This window comes from Podarcis bocagei (genome assembly GCF_964188305.1).
Source record: "Podarcis bocagei genome assembly, chromosome: 1".
NCBI classification, from domain to species: Eukaryota; Metazoa; Chordata; class Lepidosauria; order Squamata; family Lacertidae; genus Podarcis; species Podarcis bocagei.
The window spans coordinates 108,901,652-108,919,440 of record NC_138125.1 but is presented as its reverse complement, the minus strand read 5'-3'; the positions used below and the strand labels follow the sequence as shown (position 1 = coordinate 108,919,440).

The 17,789-nt window shown below is 42.4% G+C and overlaps 2 long non-coding RNA genes across 3 annotated transcripts in view; one reads left to right on the top strand and one right to left on the bottom strand.

The window, feature by feature from the left end:
* The window catches only part of LOC308583729, a 40,811-nt gene extending 23,695 nt beyond the window's left edge, over positions 1 to 17,116 (top strand). The window contains exons 1-3 of one of the 2 annotated variants that reach the window (XR_014006381.1): positions 5,313 to 5,412; positions 10,403 to 10,578; positions 16,940 to 17,116. This is a non-coding gene — a long non-coding RNA (uncharacterized lncRNA). Of the gene's footprint in view, positions 1 to 5,312; positions 5,413 to 10,402; positions 10,579 to 16,939 lie in introns of those variants that run through there. The other variant, XR_014006380.1, reaches the window with a different exon arrangement.
* On the bottom strand, positions 186 to 8,676 carry LOC308583697. The gene is made up of 4 exons (XR_014006355.1): positions 8,592 to 8,676; positions 3,106 to 3,248; positions 2,166 to 2,227; positions 186 to 355 (listed from the first exon to the last, which is right to left on the bottom strand). It is a non-coding gene; the product is annotated as an uncharacterized lncRNA (long non-coding RNA).
* Positions 17,117 to 17,789: the final 673 nt, after the last annotated feature.

Genomic DNA, 17,789 nt, shown 5'->3' with positions numbered 1-17,789 from the left:
TTCCCGCAGCAAATGGGACAACACTGGAGCACACCATTTAAGGACAGCATAATAAGACACAATATTTGTGAAAAAAGCATTTTAGATTACTTTCCCCCCATAAGCTTCTGCAGCCAGTTTTTTTTTGGTGTGTGTGCAGCTTCACACATCCCATGGAAATACAGCATTTCAGGAGCCGTTTAATCCTTAACTGTGTATTTAATGAGTTTCATACAATGAACACTTAATATTATTTTAGTTTTGTGTCAACACAAAGCACATTGGTTTGTTTTCACAAGATATAAAATCTTGCCGTCCTCCCACATCGGATCCTCCTGCAAGATAATTGACCACAATGCGAGTTACAGCCAGAATCCTAAAATCAACGTTGAGGGCAAATAATGAAAGGAAATGTCAAATATTTCACAATAGTGCTTTCATATAATAAGAATGCTCATAAAGGACCCAAGCCTGTTGAATTATTTGGAATTTGTCTGCTGACTTGAGTGGGTTTTTTTGTCAGCCTCAAGAGGAGAACTGAGTTATGTTGGTCCAGTTAGTCATCTTGGCTGTAATCCAAGACTCGAAAGATACAGTGCAAGTAGACCCAGACAGGCTTTTCATTCGACGGTCTTCTATGCCAACCACAAACCTCTTTTTAGCCCCCCCCCCCCCATGTTAACAGTCTGTTTGTCAGTTCAGTGGGGGAAGGTATTCTTGTTGTGTGAACGAAATTTTGAGGCTGAGCCCTTCCTGATATTGTTGGACTACAACTACCGTCACCTGTGCCCATTAACCATGCCGACTGGCAGGGGCAGAAAAAGGGGGTGCAGTGGAGGCGGATTGCCCTGGGTGTCCTTGCTGGGGGGGGTGACATTGACAGCATTCCTCCTTCCCCCTTCGTTTTGACAGCTGGGAGAGGCTTGGGAGTAGCGGGCGCACGGTGCGCAGAATGTCCGCCATCGGTGGCTTGCTCTGCCTCTTAGGGTGTCTCTCTCTGCCCCGGCTGCAGGGCGTGCGCACTGCACCCAAATGGCTATCCCGTGCCTGGGAGGGCACCCTCCACCCCCCTCAGGAGCACGCTCCCCCTCGGCAGCACGGGCATATGCTCTGCTGCTGCTGACTGGGGCTGATGGAAGTTGGGAGTCCACAATATGGAGGGCCACAGATTAACCCTTCCTGACTCTAGAAAGATGCTTCGTATAGCGCTTGGTATCTGTGGCCAATTGGTGTACCCCAAATTCAAGGCTATCAATAGCATATCTACCATTACCAGTTTAACCAGAATATGGGTGACACCATTTGACCATTGTATTTGCTGGGCATTTTCCTTTAAAAAAATAAATCATTTTTATTAAGTTTCCTATTTTAACAATCCAATCAAATCACATTTAATGTTCCAAATTATACAAATACATATCAAATAGTCCAAATATTCTGCCTAAATTATAATTTTTTTGTTGGGCTTCCCATGCTTCAAAGTTTGGGGGGGGGGGGCTCTGATCATCTCATATCTCTGCTGCCTTGAATAGTCTTTCCAATAGTTCCTTTAAAATTTGCTGGGCATTTTCCATTCCATTATATCAAGGCTGAACAATATATGAGGCAGGCACTTCTGTGGTGCAATTAAACTGACTGAAGCTAACGCAGAGCTTATACCAGCAAATACTAGTTAGACCCTATCCTTCCTGGTCCACCATCGCTACCACGAATCTGGGGCAAAGTGAATTTTAGAAGGTTGTGACACTTGAGCTACACATGCTCGGTGATGTTTTTATTTTAGAGGGCTAGAGGGTGTTTCTCTCACTTTCTAGTGATTGCTGTGAATATCAGACCAAGCTGGAAAGAACTGAGCCGTTCCTTGATCAGCATGGCTCAGGTCGGTGAAATATTATTTGCTGACTAGATACATTCTGTCAAGTGTTTGTGGTTTGTTTGATTTTAAGGCGTCAAGTTTCTTCTTCCATAGAAAATATACATTTTGTGGTATTCTTAACTCTGACCCCCCCCACACTTATGGGTGTTTGTGGTTTAGGTGAGTAGGTTGAGCAGCATTCCTTGGCTTCTCAGCTTTCCCCCACCTGAAGAGAAGCAAGTCTTTAGTCCTTGTAGAACTTGAGATACAATGCAAAAAATGCAAACTTCATTACCTTAATTTGATTTCTGAGAAACCAGCCTGCACCCACCTTTCAGCATTTTCAGCCAATCAATGAAGTCCTAGCAATGACTGATGTGTAAGGAAGCATATCTAGACAAAGAGAAGGCTAGAGTTGAAACACCCATTGCTGGAGCCTAAATCATCTGAAGTTATATTTTGAGTTAATAGGGTATTTCCCATGCATTATGATGGTGCGTTAGCCATGAGAAAATAGCATCTCATTTATTCAGAACTTTGATTATGTGCATGTTTTTGGTCGTCTGGCAACTATTCAGATTTGGCTTTTGGTTGTGAGACGAAAATGGAAGGGTCTCAAGCTGGTACAGGAAGAGAAACAAAATAACACAAATCATGCTCAATCAAAGGGTAGGTGTTGATTTTGTAAATAAGGAGAGATTTGTCTGTACAACCACAATACATAGTTCCAAACTTCCCTCAAAACCACTGGTTGGGAGGCATTCATTTTGTCATACGCATTAATTCAGTCGGCACATTACAATGTTAAACTAAATGACATTATTACAAAGCTGTGCTAAGAAGTGTTGACAGGTCCATATGGTAATTTTACAATGTATAATGAACACAGACTCCTTTCTTGCAGAAATTTATAGTTCAAATCTATACCCAGGATATCCAGTTTTATTTCCAGAAACTTAAATTGACTTATTACGATGTAGTGAATGTATAAATTAGTTCCAGTAGTTAAACTGAAACATTTCCCTACAGACTCAATTAGATTCATTAATCTACGGTGTAGACCTGTAAACGGTCCATTGTTCTTTCTCCACTCCCCCAAAATGTCAAAAACTATTTCCCAAAGTATAAAATATTTTTCTTCCAAAATTATTTTAAATGGAAATAATTGTTAAATATTTTTAAATCCCAGACCCACACATTTCTAATTGCATCACCCTTTTTTTCTTTTCCACTAGAAGAAAAAAACAAAAAACACTGTCGCTAGCTCTTGCCTGATAATTTAGTGGGATGCTGGTTTGTTTCAGTGTTCCATTAAACTTCAGGTGTACCATCTTCTCTCTCTTTTTAAGGATCAATTTCCACGTACACTGCGAGGAATAAATCAGCTGGAAAAGACTCCTGCTGTTTTCATAACCTGCGGCATATATATCGTTACAAACCTTGGCATGTGATTGGACAGAGGTAACAGGAAGGCAAAGGGATTAGCCAATTGCAAGACTGGGAAGAGTCTGAGTTTAGGGAAAGCTGCTTTGCACATTTTAGAGTTCTTTCCACTTCCAAGAATGAGGGGAATATACAGGAGTGCAAACAATTTTGCAAAGAAGAAGATTTCTTAGGAGCCATATAGGTGAAATATCCTGCTTCCAGACTTGTGTAGTAGAAAGTCAGATTCCGTTTTCTAGGGTACGAGTAGCTAGTGGGTGCCTGGATTTCTATATCCCTGTTATAAACTATATCTCAAATTCATTTTCACTTTATCACAATCTTATTCCCTGATGTTTTCACAGAGTCTTCATTCTTCATTCACGTCTCCTAACTTTGTAGATTTCAGCAGGGGTGGGCAATAAGCACAGTGTAAGTGGATGAATGTGTTTAAAATTCCACATTTGGGCAATCCCTTTATACAGCCAACCAAAATGTCACAAAATCATATGCAAGCTTTTAAGCTTTCCAGAGCTCTTCAACAGGCTAGGTGGCAAACAAAAGGGAAAATAAAAAGGGTGGGGAGGAGAAAACATATATTTGGCTGGTGGTGCGACCATCTCTGTCTGCATTTTGTAAAGGGCTTATGATGAAGTGATGGAGGAGGCAACAAACATTCAAAAGGGGGTGTGTGTTTTAGATGCTGCTCAGATATCAGGTTGCCTAGAGGTGTCTTAAGAAGCAGAAACATACAATAATGATTCCCCTTTCTATGCAAAAACAAGAACCAGCCATTCTTGTGTTTAAAAAAACAAAAAACTAGTATGACCTTAAATTAATCTCTATCTTTGTGAATACAAGAACAATTTGTTGTTTTCCGGTTGTCCAATTCCAAACGTGTGTGTATCACTTAAGAATGGCAGACAATCCTGGGTAACAGCTGGTTTTCGTGTTAATGTAGCTAGAGGGATAGTTGCTACATGTATGTATCTTTCTGCTTTAACGATATGCAGCCCGATACCTGAATAGCACCTAATACAGCCCCATTTTTTTTAAATAAAAAAGAACATTATTTTCACAATTAATGTGTAGTACATACATCAGCTATGAAAACAGCCCCATTTGAATGTTAGTTGCCTCGTCGTACAAAATTCCGACAGAGATAGCTTCACCCACCCATACCTTTTCATATTTGCTTACCATCTAGCAGATTAACAGTTCTGGAGAAATCAAAAGCTTAACAAACAAATGTCCCAATGTGATGGCTTCAGTTCCAGCTTGCTCACCCTCATCCATCTGGGTAACACTTCCTTCTTCAGAAGTTAGGCATCCTTTGTGAGATAAGTAGATAGCAAAGAGGTGGAAGATACTGTAACCTGCATACTAGTGACACTTCAGTCCAAATCTTCAGAGGAATTATCCTAGTGGTTGCTGCAGCCAATATCCATCAGCTCTTAGTTTACCCATTACAATTTGCTCATAGGAACATACACTTAATAATGGTGATGATGATTAAATAAATAAATAATTTTTATTATTTATACCCAACCCATCTGGCTGGGTTGCCCAAGCCACTTTAGACTCTCTAAGTACCAATTGAGCCAACTCTTAGAAATTTATTTGCCTTTAATAATTTGTAGCCTGGTTTTATTTGAATTTCTTGAAAGCAAATCTTACCAGGTTTAGTTCTCACTATGCCTAAGACTTATCCTATGCACACTTGGGAATAAACCCAATTGCACAGCAGCATTAATTGCTGAGTAGACAAGACTGGGCTACATGGCTCCCCCTTAAAAATGTATGCAAAGATGTTTCTGCACTTGTTTTTCAAATTCTTGGTTCTAATGCTCCCTGCAAAACAGTTAATATTTATCTCAAGTATTTTCCAGATTACTTGCCTTAGCAGTTTCTCCCGCAATCTCCCCATTGTAACTTTCAAGCAGACTCTGCAAATAAGAAGCCTCAGCATGTGAATATTGACTTTCTTTCTGTATCCACTAGGCAGATACAGGCATGAAGAACATACCGTGAGATGAGATGACTCAAGAGTTTCAGACGCTGTATTAATGTTTTCCAGTTGGAGTGAACTCTCTCCATTGTTATTTTAATCCACATATCTATTCATCTAAATATTTAAGACTGTGATCCTATAAACAGTGAGTAAGCCCTGTTGAACTTAATACACTTTTTTTTTTATATAGTAGATATGTATAGGACTGTGTTGGTGTAAGTGCACTTCTTAAAGTTGGAGTAATAGGACAGGCCACTAAACCAACCTTCCACAACCTGGTTCCCTCTGACTTGGTGGCTTCCATAGGCGTCCTCTCATGCCAAAGATTGTGGGTGCCCACAATGTAACGCAGAAGTGTGACATCACACGCACATGCCCTCCTTCGTGTGCCGCCTCCTCGAGAGGTCTGGAGGCTGGCAACACAAGAACGGGCCTTCTCTGCACCGGCTCCCCGTCTGTGGAATGCTCTCCCCAGGAAAGTTCACCTGGCACCTTCATTATGCACTTTTAGGTGCCAGGCAAAAATGTTCCTTTTTAACCAGGCCTTTGCTTGATCTGATTTACATCCTATGCCCTTTTAAAAGTTTTTTTTTTGGGGGGGGCGGGCTATTGGGTTGTTTTTATTTTTATTACGGATTTTGTGGTTCTATATCTTGATTTTATTCTGTGAACTGCCCTGAAACACCTGGGTATAGAGCGATATATAAATCCAATTAATAATAATAATAATAATAATAATAATAATAATAATAATAATAATATAATAATGATAATGTGGTTTTTTTCTTTAAAATGTTTAGGGAGTCCTCTCATTTTGACTCAAGAAAACCACCATTTTATAGTTCAAATTGGGGAAAATAAATACAGTAAATGGACAAAGTACAAAGATTCACAAAATGTTTAGGGGTATGCGTACCCCTGTGTTCCCCCAGAAAAAACCCCCAGAAAATACATGTGGTGTGTATGAGGTCACACACACCAGATAGCAGTGGCGGCAACACTTCTTCTTCCCTCCCCCTCACAGATCAGGAGGTCGTGGCGAGGCAGAGGCGGACAAGGCGGCTGGTGGCAGTGGCTCTTTCCCTTCCGCCCTCACGGACCAGGAGGTGAGGTGACGGTGGTGGAGAAGCAAGCAGAGCCAGACATGGCAGCTTCTTTTTTCACATGAAGACAGCAGGGAAGGGCAGCCCCCACAAATATATTATTGTGGATGCCTAGGCACTCACGGCCCCCTGGAGTTGGCACCAGGGATTAAAAGGTAGCCCCACATAGAGCATGCTGTTGTGATCCAAAATGGGTGCAACAAGGGCGTGTGCTATTGTGGTCAAATCAGACATCTCAAGGAATGGGCGTAGCTGATGCGCTAGATTTAGCTGTGCGAATGCACTCCTCTCCACCACCTCAGGGCTGAGTCCAGGAGCAAGTCCAAGATAAAAGGAACAATGGTATTTCTGGGTGGAATAGATAGTTCAGAAATCTATGGCCAACCAGAGATCGTTCATTAATGTCAAGATTCAAGACTCAGACTTCAGAGTACCAATGGGTAGACGATGCATAATTACTGGGTGATCATAAAGCACCTCTGGACCTCTCTTTTACGTTTCACATATAGAAACGCGCAGCCCAGGGCAGGCTTTCTGGAACCTCTTACCTCCTCCATTTTTAAATATAAGATGCTCAGTATTTTACCTTTTGGCATCCCTGGACAAAAGCTTCAACCAGGTTCGAGTATGTAAGACTCCACACCTGGAGTTTTTGTTATCTGCATAAATGGGGACATGTATCAAAGGAAGAAATTCATTTTCACTTTGAGCTTAGCTGGGATTTGAATCCTACTCATTTTCTATGTATTGCTCTACATCTTGTTTCTTCTCTTACCAAAGCTCTCGTCCTGAATATAAACTACTGCTAAGCAATCACACTCTGATTCGTTTCATTAACCCACAATTTATGAAATTTGAGATACAGAATTTATGTTGCTATTTTTCAGGATATTGTGCTTTGTAGTTGTCACCTGGGGAATTTCCGGCGCTTTTTCTGCCCTTTTGCCATTTTCTGACAACTTTCTTTGCTTAGCAGTTAAAGCTGCATTGAACAATAAAGATCTTAAAGATCTGAGTAAGCAGGCATAGGATTGTAGGGCAGGGGCCACATACACTGGTGATTTTACAATAGGGGTAGTAATAATTGATCAGCAATGAAACAGCAGCAACATCATCATCTACTCTTACCAGCTTGTTTTGCCTTTTTGACTGGTGCAGTCAACATTTTATGGGGACTGCTTTGGTGCTGACACAATCATTGCTACACCACATTTAACAAGGTACAGTGGTACCTCAGGTTACAGACGCTTCAGGTTACAGACGCTCTGCTAACCCAGAAATAGTACCTCAGGTTAAGAACTTTGTTTCAGGATGAGAACAGAAATTGTGTGGCTGCAGTGCAGCGGCAGCAGGAGGTCCCATTAGCTAAAGTGGTACCTCAGGTTAAGAACAGTTTCAGGTTAAGAACGGACCTCAGGAACGAATTAAGTTCTTAACCCGAGTTACCACTGTACAAATATTATCGCCTATGCACTTCTTCCAGATATATAACCATGCCATCAATGCACAAGAAGCAGAAATACCTCAGAGTTGCACTCCATACTAACATTACCTAGTACACCAACAGCAAGGAAATGGAGAGCAATGGTATCAATAGCAATTACAGTACAGTGGTACCTCAGGTTAAGTACTTAATTCGTTCCGGAGGTCCGTACTTAACCTGAAACTGTTCTTAACCTGAAGCACCACTTTAGCTAATGGGGCCTCCTCCTGCTGCTGCACTGCCGGAGCACGATTTCTGTTCTCATCCTGAAGCAAAGTTCTTAACCTGAAGCACTATTTCTGGGTTAGCGGAGTCTGTAACCTGAAGCGTATGTAACCTGAGGTACCACTGTAATTGTAATTCCAGTGGTAATACAACTGAAGAGGAAAATTACATGAAGAAACTGACATACTAAAAGCATTGGTTTGAAGGAACATCACACAGCAACTTTGCTGAAGCTAAGTGGGTCTGGATCTGGTCAGTTCCTCGATGAGAGATCACCAGGGAATCCCAGAGACACTATCTTGCCATCATGGAAGAATGATGCATGATACAAAAGTCAAGTGTGTATACAAAGATCTTAGAAGAGTCTTGAACAGAATAAGAAAATTAGAAAGCCCAAGTGGTTCAATGAAGTGCCCCAAAATGCATTCTGACTGGTTGATGTGCGTCCTGTCCTGTCACCAGCTTTCATAATGGATGCCTGTCCTGTCACCAGCTTTCATGATGGATGCCTACCTATTCCTTTGGGTGTGTGGTTGTTGCAGATCTTCACAATCACCACCAGTGGGCGGCCAGAATGCACATGGCCAGGTGACTGTTGGGGAAATTTCCCTGGCCACCTAGGTAGCTGGCTGGAGTTCCCGCCAGTTCCTGCCTTTTAAATTGGCCAATGAGAGTCCTGCTCTGGAGGGTGTGCCTCACTGTATGAAAGGCCATTGGCTGCCCGGCTGCCTCGGCAGCTTTGTCAGAACCACATAGAAAGCATATCAGGTCACATGAGGCACGGTAAATGGAGTTGCCCTCGAGATCTTTAAGGCTTGTCAAAGGATTGGGGGAGGGCAGGACACAAAGAATGATGTGTTCACTTCAAACGTATACCAAAATTAAGGGGATATTTGACCCATATAGGATGCTAGCTATCTTTCATCAGAATGACAGGTTTACTTCTTTGTATCTGATGGAAGGAATTCGTCTCATCTCCTCGTGCATCCCCTGCCCTCTCCAAAACTACAGTGGTACCTCTGGTTACGAACTTAATTCGTCCCGGAGGTCCGTTCTTAAACTTAGGTATCACTTTAGCTAATGGGGCCTCCCGCTGCCACTGTGCCACCGCCACACGATTTCTGTTCTCATCCTGAGGTAAAGTTCTTAACCCGAGGTACTACTTCTGGGTTAGCAGAGTCTGCAACCCGAAGTGTTTGTAACCTGAGGTACCAATGTAAATACAACCTTCACCAATCACATGACCTCCAGATATTTGGGGCCTCAAATCTCCTCAGCTGCAGCCAGCATGTGCTGGCTGGGCTGATGGCAGTTTTAGTCCAAAAACATCTGGAGGGGGTCAGGTTGGGGAAGGCCAATTTAATAGTAACAGTTGGTCTAGATGTATTATTACTGAAGTTTCATAAAGGACCCCTTCACAAGTATGCTTTCTGAATTATTTCTTGAAACCAGAGGTTTGGAGACTCTGGTGTGAAAGGAAAAAGTGTTACGGATGTCACATTTTAAGTTAGCCAGTGGATTAAATGATTCTAATATCTGGCATAATGACATTCTGTATGGTCTAGATCACATTTGCGATAGTACATCTGACACCGTTGTAAACCCTGGAAGAATAAGGCTAAGAGAATAGCTTGCCTCCCCACCCCTTTAGCTTTAAACACATTACAGTTGTGAGTGTAAATCACTTGTCAGTCTATGGCAAATGTAACAGTGTTATAATCTGAGTTAGGGGGAAAGGAAATAAAGTATAGATAATCTTTTTGGCCATATTCCTGGCACCATCATACATTGAAGACTGACAGGTCCTTCACTTGAGTGACAGGTGTCCTTTGAAATGCCTGTGAATCAGTATCTGTACAGACTGTTGAAATGCATATTTCCATCCTTATCGTAAAGGAATGGATGGGCAAGATAGGTGCTGTTAACATTGCAAATAGCTCCAGAATTATTCATTGTCAGCTCCAGGCAAAGAATAGGGGGAAAGTTTTATTATTCACCACGCACAATAGCAGGATGCTTAATGATTCTCAGTTACCCTGGCAGAATTGTCTGTCGACTTCAGGCACTAGCAATGGGTGACACAGGTCTGGCCAAGTGTTAGAGCAAGATCATACGTTCTGGTCCCATTTTAATTTCTAATACATTAATCTTTCCCTCACAGATGCACAATGAATATTCCACAGTCTCTTGTTTGTCAGAAGCTGTCTGGCTTTCATCTATTCAGGTGGTTTCATTGACTGTGAAAGCTTGCTTAAAAGGCCTGATCAGTCAATGACAACTGTCTCACAATAGCAGTGCGTAATGCTTCCTTTTTTTCTTTTCAGGCATCTGATAGACAACTTTGACACCTGATCTCTGGGGACCTCAGAGAGTCACTCAGAGTTCTTAAGAGACTTCCCTTACTTTATCATTCCAGAAAGAATTGTCACAGGTGAATGTATCGCACTTTCGCAGGAGCTGAACTCGACACCCTCCTCCCAAATCTATTTCATTTGTGCCGGTAGGTTCCCCCCCCCCAACCCCAGAATTAAAATGGATTAAGTTGGCTTAATGCTGTTTTACAAGCAAGCTGCAAGCGCCACACTATTCATTTTTAATTTTAATCCTTTGTCTTAGCCTGTTAATTGCAATTGTTTTAAGTCCATTATCCCAAGGTGCACATTGTTGTTAGATGGATCCAAATGCTTGTAAGCTTTGTCCTTACTTTTGCAAATACTGACCCTTGAATTGTTAACTTAGTCAATGTCAGTGCATAACACCAGACTTGGGTGATTCATGCTTTATTTTTTTAAATATTTTTTTTAAAAAATCTTCTTGTGCCTAATTAAGTAATAATCAGGGAGCAGGGAGTGTAGCAGAATTAATGTACCCCTTTTTGCTTTTGTTTTTTGTTTTAACAGAAGAAATGTCATGGTGATGCCGATGAAACACATTAGTGTTTCAGCTTATATTGGGCTGGGAATTCTCTAGCTGCACTGTAAAGTACAGCTATTTAAAAAAGTTTACAGAAACCAGATTCAGCACCTCCTTCCAGGGAACCCCTTCGCCCCCCTTTGCTGTCTATACTTGAGTTACAAACCAGACTGCCATATCTGAGGAGAGCACAAAACAACAGGAGCCCATGGGGAGAGGCAGAAACTGACAAATTGCCTTTTGTTTGATTAGGGATGCTCCCTTCACATTTCTTTCACTGAAATCTGCAGTGGAACCACCTGCGGCAAATTGCAGAGTGCTCAGCGTTCATCAGGCTCTGGATGTGATCTGCATCCCATCTGCTTATGAGTGTATTACAACTGGTCTGGGAATTTAATTCTAGGTTCAAGGGTGTACTTTTCATTGGGACCATAGCCTATATACATAGGGGACTTAACTCTTCCCTCCCTAGGTGTGATCCGATATAAGCCACTTGCTATATTGCGATTAGCAATTGCAGAGAAACTTCATAGTGGTAGCAATGGGAGATTATTTTTTTCCTTTCATTGACCATTACTGGGAGAGGATATTTCCATCAGAGTCACAGCTGGGTAGGGAAGAGTTAAACTGCTTTCCCATTGGAAGTTCCTACATAGACCTAAAATTATTATTTTTTTAAACCCCAACTGGGCTGCCAACCATTCAATTTACATAATACGTAGTTAGGCCCTCAGTCCCAGTTCATGGGATTCTGGAAAACCTAAGTGGCTCTGAGGAGGGCGAAGCTCTCTGTTCCACCCCATAGCTTATACAGTACAGTGGTACCTTGGGTTACATACACTTCAGGTTACATACGCTTCAGGTTACAGACTCCGCTAACCCAGAAATAGTACTTCGGGTTAAGAACTTTGCTTCAGGATGAGAACAGAAATCGTGCTCCGGCGGCACAGCGGCAGCAGGAGGCCCCATTAGCTAAAGTGGTGCTTCAGGTTAAGAACAGTTTCAGGTTAAGAACGGACCTCCGGAACGAATTAAGTACTTAACCCGAGGTACCACTGTATTTTTAACTCAGCAATTGAGTTGAACTTTGTTTCCACAAAAGCAACTCTATTGAGAAGCAATGTTTTCATATCGGCATGCAAATGAGTTTTCTGGTTTAATTTCATTTAGAATTTGTATGTACCATACATTAGTACTAGTCAGAGGGTTTGAACAAGGACTGGAGTTGTTCCCTGTACAAAACGCTGTTTGCTTCAAGCCCCCTTTTGGGTAGCTCTCCCTTCCAGTCCACCTCTTCATTTGGCTTGACTTCCCTTTCCCCTTCATCCTTGCCTTTTTACTTCTTGAAATTGCCCAGAAGCAGAAGCTCTAAAATACAAAGGTGTTCTCCTGGTATTTCCGGCCTGACTGGAAGCAGGAAGTCCTGTGTCTCAAGAAAGGAAATCAATTCTTGTGAGATTGCCAGCTCAGTTCTGCAGACCCAAGAGGATTGGATCGTTCTAATAAGGGCCTGATAATCCTTTTGCTGAAAGAGGCTGTGAACCTTTCACTAATTAGTGTAGCTATTAATACAGTATCATGTCACAAAGCTATAGAACTGAAACTCTGGGACTGTGATTGGATGATATATGTACGTAATAGAATTGTGCTAAATTCCCAAAAGAGTTCTATTCTAGACTTTAGTGGTGGGTGGGTGGGTGGATTGCCTTCTAAGCCAAGAGAACTATGCAACCATCCACATTCTGGTTTATATCTTAAGCTTCAAAGTCTACCTCTTTATCAAAAGGTTATTGTAAGTCAACAGTGGTGTAACTGCATCCTTCCAGAAGATCTTGGACTCAAATTCCAGTCTCCCCAGCCAGCCTGGGAGTTTTATCAGCCAACCCTGTTTTAAGTTGATGAGATGATAGAAAGAATGGTTCTGGGATTTCCACGTGTTGTGGTGTTTGTCCACACTCATGAGCCAACCACATTTGAGATCAGAGGACACGTTTTACTCTAGGCCATATTGGTACTGCCTTCTCCTTTCATTTAGGTCTGTTTCAATTCCCCCCCCCCCAATCCATCCAGTGCAATTTCCTCTACAGGCACAGAATGGATGTGATGCTATCTCCTCTCTGCTTATTGTACATAGTGACCAAAATTGTGGAGGCTGACCTGCAGATGACTCATATTTAGGTTGTCCTTTCTTATATTATGGGAACTAGACAATGGATTTTACTTCCTCTCTTATAATACTATGGGGCTGGCACCAACCACAGTTACGGAAGCACGTTTGTGAGTGAAAGCATAATAAATATTGGTTTGGATGAACCCTTTTTACACAACATGTTTAGCCAACACCTTGAATGGGCAACAGAGCAATCCAGAGCAATCCATCTGTCCTGCATGCCACCCTGCCACCAACCCCAGCTACACGCTTCCCCTGGCAGGCAGTCATCGGACATTCTGCAGTAAATTCAGCAATCTGCTCAGGGATGACAGTGGGAGGGAATCTAAATGGCTTCACCGAATCCTATGAAGATCCTCCTAAACATGGCTGCTTGTACAGGAGGGAATGGATTGTGGATGCACATATTTAACTGTTGACTTCATTCCAGTCCAACCAATCCTTGAGTCTGTTCTAAAAGGGTTGGACATAGAGTATTTCGGATATGATAAGGCAGCCATTACTTTTTGAAATATGGCAACCCTAGGATATGATCAACCAATCATTGGTGCATGGTGGGTTTTCCTCCCTTGTGACTTCTTCCTGTGGTACTCTGAGGATGCCTAAACCGAACCCTTGTATCGCATGGTTTGTCTGTCCAAATTTGTGCCTGGATGAAAACAGTATAGAGAAAATCCACTGGAAATGGCAACCAGGCCCCATAAACTCACTCTCAGTTACAATGACTTTGCCCATTAAATTTTGCCGTGTGACAGAGCCATATTTAATACATGGTGGTTTATTGTTCTATTCAGTTGTGAGCTGGTGTACCATAGTGTCTAAGAGGCTGTGCTACAAATCAGGATGTCTCCCCCTCTTTTATACCTCCTTTTGCTATGAATTTAGTACGTGGTCTGAATTGTCTCTCAGGATCCACCACCCCTCCCATGGCCCTCTGCTCTACAGTATAGAGATAACAATACCTACTTTACAGGGTTGTTAGGAGGATCACAACAATGCATTATGATCTAGTTCTCACAACATGGTAAGCCAGACTATGGCTGACTAAGACGTTTGTTGTTAGTCTCAGTGCTTTCAACAATGCATTCCTCAAATTCTTCTTGAGCACCCCTTTCTATATGCTGGGTCTTTTGTTTTGCCAAAGTTTGTGTTCCTTTTCATTCTCCTCCTTTGCACAATACTTTTGCATTTTGAAGGAAGCCTTCTTGCCTCTCGTAGCTGCTTTGACTCTGATACACAAGCATCAAGTTGTACTGAGAAGTGGTTTAGCAGGGATGGCAAGGGATAGGAAGATTTGCAAAGGAGAAGGCCAGTGACAATACCATGGTCTTAAGAATGAGCATGGAGAAAAGAAAGACCTGCCCTGATGCTGCCCCGATCTACATGTTGGAGACATGGACTCTACCCTGGAGTCTTGGGTTTGGGAATAAGGCACAGTGGGGACTGTAGTGGCTTTATTATATATGGCTTATTTACCCACATCTACAACCTGGGGACGCAGGTGGCGCTGTGGGTAAAACCTCAGTGCCTAGGACTTGCCGATCGCATGGTCGGTGGTTTGAATCCCCGCAGCGGGGTGAGCTCCCGTCTTTCGGTCCCAGCTCCTGCCCACCTAGCAGTTCAAAAGCACCCCTAAGTGCAAGTAGATAAATAGGTACCACTTTCTAGCGGGAAGGTAAACGGCGTTTCCGTGTGCTGCTCTGGTGCCAGTTCGCCAGAGCAGCTTCGTCACGCTGGCCACGTGACCCGGAAGTGTCTCCGGACAGCGCTGGCCACCGGCCTCTTAAGTGAGATGGGCGCACAACCCTAGAGTTGGACACGACTGGCCCGTACGGGCAGGGGTACCTTTACCTTTACCTTTTTACAACCTGAGTCTATGATGGAGAGGTTCACAGCATTAGCACGCCAAGAGGGTCTTGCTTCTCCCATAGCCCACAGCCTTAGATTCAAGAAGAAATCAGCCATGGCTCTCTCTGTGCCCTTTCCATCGCGCAACCTTTTTTTCCTCTAGGTCCCATCACATCACAGAACTCTTAAGCTCTGGCTTTTGTCCTTCTAACTATCTAAGAGCTGGAGGAGAGGCCCAGCCCATTTGCTGTCTGGCACAGAGCCCCTCTCCTTGCTTTCTTAATGACCCATCACTTTTCCTTTGTTTTCATAATGATTTATCACTGCAAGTGATTATCTCACCAGGATGCTAGCCTGGTTTATATTTTAACACTTGCTGAATCCAGGGCTACAGTGTCTAACCTCCAGTAAGCCTTGATTAAGTTCTAACACTAACTGGATCCAGTAAATATAGGTATCTGACATCCCCAATTGCATAACAATACGTTATGCAATGCTTGCTCCCACTGAACTCAGAGGGACTTACTTCCAAGTAAACAAGCATAGGATCGGGCTGCATATGCATTTAAAACCATACATGGAAAAGGTGTCCATAATTTTTCAAAGGGTCTAATTCTTCCATATTTAGGGCAGGGAAAATACTTTAATAATCCTTATCTGCTTATTTCCCCTATGGAATGTAGTTATGATTGACTAGGTGAGGGAAAAAGGCTTTGTTGAACATTGCACTAAAGTTGGCCTCTATACTCCATAAAGGCTCATTATGCAAAGATTATGAACATATAACAATGTGTTTTAAGTGGGTGGCAATGATCCATAAAATTGGTATGGCTAATTAACAGATCAAATCTTTATGAGGACTGGATCACTTTCCATACCCGTTGGTACTTTAATTCCGGAAGTATTTTACTATCCACACATGTTTAGCAGAATTAAAATAACAGTATAAATGTTCAGTGGGATTAAAACAACACTGAAATGAAACCAAACAAAACGGGTTGCTTTTGCTAATAGATGAACAGAGAATCCCAGTGTTGATATAACATTACACAAAATCTAGAGCAAACACAGCCTGAATCCCAGTCTCATTTCACATGTAATTAACCTTTCTCAATCAAGCTAAGCATCCCTCACACCATCACCACCACAACCTCCTCCTCCTCCTCCTCTTCCATAGCTCAGTACCTGCTTCCCTACTTTTATGGAGATAAAAGACAAGCCTCCATTCACAAGAGTAGTTCCATATCCAGTGCTTATCATCTGTGTCTGGGTTACTACTCTTTCTCTGATGTTATTTAATTACATTGTGTCCCATTGTAATCTCAATAATTATATTCACTAATTCATCATTCACATATACTTCCTTTTCTCTTGGTCACAGGCTTTGGGCTTTAAATGTTTTGCCATTGCACACATCCATCCATATACATTAGATACTGTTAACCAAAAAAGTGTGCCCACCTAAATGTCAGCTTTAGAAAGGTTCCTAAAGTATCTGGGTTGTGGAATTGTGCCATGTATTGTTAGGGTTATCCAGATGATCAGCTGAAACAATTCCTCTACTACGACTTTTTCCTTTTGCTTTCCTGGAAAGGCGTGCGAGACTAAATGCAAAGACTCCAGTGGAATACCCATTAGAGAGGGTAGGATAATGGGATCACTGTCCTGTATTGCCCCTACTCCTTTTTCTTAAAAAGGCCAGATAAAGCACAGTATCCCACTTGGCTTGCATAGGGAAGGTTGCCATGGGAGTTGAGCTTGACCCATAGCAAGGTTGCTTAGAGAAACCCTGCATCGGTTTCACTTCAGCACCTGCCCAACTCAAGGAAAAAGCTGAAGACTGACAGCAAGCGAGGGTAGGTGGTCATCATGTTGTTGCAGGCACTATTCAATTGAGTTGCATCTAACAAAGTTATACCCACTGTCCTAGGTTAGTCATGGTCCTAAGTCCTACGTTAGGCATGCCTATTCTTTTCAACAAATCTAGACTGAGTAGGACTAACGGTGGATCCAGTCCATAGATGCCTAAGAAATCCATGCAACTACATTCAAGGCAACATTCCAAACTGCAACACTATTGGGTGTTGTGTGCCAAGAAGATGTTGTGTTCGTAATCAGAACTGATCCCTTAACTGATCCCTTCTGGCAAACCAGAGCAGCACATGGAAACGCAGTTTACCTTCCCGCTGGAGCGGTACCTATTTATCTACTTGCACTTTGAGGTGCTTTCGAACTGCTAGGTTGGCAGGAACAGGGACCGAGCAACAGGAGCTCACCCCGTCGTGGGGATTCGAACCGCCGACCTGATCGGCAAGTCCTAGGTTCTGTGATTTAACCCACAGCGCCACCCGTGTCCCCAGCAGGTCTTACTCCTAGGTAAATGTGAATAGGATTGCAGTATGTATATATATATGTGTGTGTGTTTGTGTTTGTGTGTGTATGTGTGTGTGTGTGTGTATATATATATATATATATATATATATATTATATACACATCTATATTTATGCAGGTTTTGGTGTCTTCGGGTGTCTTCCCGTGTAAGAGTTGGGGTGTCTAGGCGACGTTTCGACGAGGTCTCACTCGTCATCTTCAGGCTGGTGCTTTCGGCTTCTTGTTACTAGAACAGAGCAGGATCTCAGTGTTTGAGTTCCTATAAATACTGTTGAGGGGGTGTGGTGTATAGCCTCCAACGTTCTGGGCAGAGAGGAAGTTAATTAATTAATGAACAAAAGAAGAAAAGGCACATTAACCTGGGAACTGCATTCCTGTACCCGTGAAA